Source organism: Temnothorax curvispinosus, unplaced genomic scaffold (genome assembly GCF_003070985.1).
Source record: "Temnothorax curvispinosus isolate PA1 unplaced genomic scaffold, ASM307098v1 QBEX01002228.1, whole genome shotgun sequence".
NCBI classification, from domain to species: domain Eukaryota; kingdom Metazoa; phylum Arthropoda; class Insecta; order Hymenoptera; family Formicidae; genus Temnothorax; species Temnothorax curvispinosus.
The window spans coordinates 311,215-314,851 of record NW_020212008.1 but is presented as its reverse complement, the minus strand read 5'-3'; the positions used below and the strand labels follow the sequence as shown (position 1 = coordinate 314,851).

Below are 3,637 nucleotides of genomic sequence, written 5' to 3'. Positions count from 1 at the left end.
TTATTAATAAATTATATGCTTTAGTGATTTTTGATCGAGCGAGATATACGTTCGGGTTCAGCATTAAGTGCACAATGAGAAAGCGAATTTGTTAATTGCCAATTTTTCTCTCGTTGATTTTTGTACGGATCAAGTTTGGCATTAGTGATACTACTGATACTAAACGTGAGGTGGCCAGAAAATAACATCGATGACGCCGTCGTATATCCGCATGCATTTTATTGCAGATAAATCTGTCATAATCGTATTGACAAACTTCCGCGCACTGTTACGTTCGCCGAGAAACGGCTATACAAATAAAACTGTGCTTTACGGTGGGAATGAAGTCTCGCCGGTTTGCGAGACATTTACACGCCTGCCGCTCTCGTTGCGAAACGGCCTCGTGAAAATACGATTCTTATTACAGACACGAAATACGATAGCGAGTCTTGAGTGGGTATTTAGGTCAATATTTTTACTAATATATGTATATATATAAACATTTATTAGACACAGATATTTAACATGAGATATCAATGCCTCTATTCATTTGAAATCGAATACAAGTTGCTTTATAGTACATCACTAATATAAATTAAGAAATTTTTACATTTATTGCAATAATTAAATTAATAAAAATTAATATAATTGTTTAGAATTTTTATTTTAGAAATTGATGCAGTGTTTTTTAAATGTCGATATTTCTTTCGTTGGTTTAAACGTTTCAATGACTTATGTCGTATTTTATATTTTATTACACAATCAAAATCGCGCAATACGAAGGTAAGATTACAGTAGATCATGTACTTTCTACTTGCTCGGTCGCACGTGTCGCGTCATTATTGTTCCTTTTGTCAGTATAGGAGATATATGGCGATTTGGCGACGTGCCGATAGCACGTGTCCCGATCTTTGTTTTGATTGGACATTGATTGCGGTACTTAAAATTCTGAGACATTTATCATATCTCAAATAGATAGATGATAGATGATGTAAATGAGAAGAAATATATTTTTACATATTTTATATTTTACTATAAAAAACCTTACGATTATATTTTTATTATATTATTTCTATTATTCCATTTTTAATGTACGGTTTGTTCGATAATGGATTAAACTCAAAAAGCTCTTTGAATGATTTTAAAACCAAATTTGAAACGCTAATGGTTAATCGATTATGTAACTCATCCAACAGCAGATATTGTTTACATTTGCGTTCGAGATATTCGCAGACTTTCTGTCAAATGTTCAATTTTATCATTATCAATGGCGCGATCAAAGTTTCAATGACTGCTTTTATGATTTAATGAACGGATCGTCGTGGGTGTGTGTCTCGCGAATATACAAAAGACTGTGGCTGTGTAAAAAGACAGTCGATAAGAACGATTCGTATTGTACATTAACTCGTATATTTCCGGTTTGGTAAAAGCACAAACATTCCTCGATGAACAAGTAGAATATTTTATAATTGCTTTTCGACTTTTTCCGTTTTATTGAGACCGACTTTTTTATCGACAGTTTCTTTTCTGATTTCAAAAAGACTTTAATACAAATTTTATTTAAGATTTTGTAAGATAGATATTTATTATTGAAAATTTCTTAAAGTTGCTTTTTGCTATTTTTTTTAATTTATTACCAAGAAAAATTGCAAAACAAAATAATTATCCAGAAAAGAATAGATTATACAAATAAAGAGATGGATCTCTGGGATACGTTTAACGACCATTACTTGACGATATTTCCGCAGATTGTGGCTGACTATTGCAGTTTGAAATTTTCTTCGTGTCATAAGAATCTATGAATGGAAGACGATTTGCAGAAAGCAGGCAACGCACCAAATGCGCCAACGAGATGAGTCGTGCCAGACGTTTCCTTTCGGTAATTAGGTCAATCTGTGCCCAATGAGACGTTACTCGCGCGTTCTTGTACGATCGTTCGCGACGTTCCGCCTCGTTTAGGACGGCGAGATCGTTCCCCCGATTCTGAAGGTTTTAATTAAATCTTAGATATTTGCATCGCGCCTTTACACGCTTATGGGACACAATGCTTATATCTTGGCTTTAACTGTGTAAAGGAACTTGCAATTAGTACTCGAATTAGTATTGTGTGGGCAATGTGCCTGTTTCTGAATTGTAATAATATTGAAATTAAATTTATTTATATCTGTTACGTTAATATATATATATAGAAATCACTTAACTTTTTTAGGATATTAGAGAAACGCTAAGAAATTGTAATAATTTTAGACACGTTCGTCATGAGGTTAATTTCTTCGCGAAGACCTCGATCTTCCGATAACGAACGGGCCGCTAGAAATAAATCACGATCAGGCACGCGCGCACATTACGTTACGTTTGACGAGTCCTCAAAATACTGCGCTCCGTTTTAACTTTGCAGCGCTTAAAACACGACGTTGACGAGACCGTGTTGCGAAATCAGAGTCTCTCTCTCGTTCTTTCTCTCCCTCTTTACCTCCCTCTTTCTTTCGTTCTCTCCGTGACCGTGCAACCATATAAATAGAATAACTTACATTGTGTATCCCGTGGCCACAGCCGTCCGAGATCAGCGACCATCCCCGACATAACGTATTGCATCCATGCCGCATGTCGAAATGTTAGCTTCTGCATTTGTTGCATTTTTACTGTAACTGCACGGCGCGGGCGATGTGTACTTTCTTGCCGGTAAGGATACTTTTGTTATCTATATCATGTATGAAAATAATTATCTACTTGTTGCGTAGGCGAGCTAAATAAACTGCGGATTACATGTCGCTGCGAGAATCGCTTTAATTCCGATTAGTAATCGATATTCTTTTTTCCTTGCGCGGACGGCGCTGAATAAGATTGATAATATCCGAAGTTAGTATATAAATAGTTGATAATATTCTGTGACTTAAAGAATGAGAGAACAAATATGTTACATACGTATATATGACATATTTTTTCCAAATTGCAGTGTAATATTGATTTTTGTTTCAAGACACCAATTTATTTTAAACATGAGAGGCATTTAATGCTTCTAATTATTACACATACTGATGGGGCATCTTGACGGGAAATTTATACTTGTCTTGGCACATAGCACGATTGTTTGGCTACTATTTTGTAACAATGTGAAATCGGTTTGTTTGATTTTGATCTAATTATATAGGTCGACGTACTAATTTTATTTGTCAGATATACGGGATTAAATACAGTAATTAGCGATAAATATAATTTGCCACTAGATTTATTTTGCTTAATCTTTTTTCTTAAAAGATAAAATATACAGAGTTCTTAAAAAAATATTGGTTTATATGAAAATAACTTTTTTAGATAAACAGAACTGATGATACAAGATGTCATAATAACAAATGTATTTTATCTTCGAAAAGTCTCCATTTGTTCGCCATCACTGTCAACATATTCTTGGAATCTTCTCTAGGTGGTCTCCAAAGTTCTGAAGCACATTTCTTTGGGTATTGTTGCAATCCACATTTGCATCAATTTTTTGTCGGAGATTTTGCACATTGCAATGATGAACAAGTGAAGACTCTTTGAAGATAACATATATTTATTACTATGATGTTTTGTGAAATTATCAATCCTGTTTTTCTAAAGAAGTTACTTCCATATAAATGTTAACATTTTTTTTTCGAAGTACCCTGTATAGTGAGAA

At 34.1% G+C, this 3,637-nt stretch overlaps 1 protein-coding gene across 4 annotated transcripts in view; it reads left to right on the top strand.

The window, feature by feature from the left end:
• Window positions 1–3,637, top strand: part of LOC112468910 — a 305,546-nt gene that overhangs the window by 76,413 nt on the left and 225,496 nt on the right. The window lies entirely within an intron of this gene.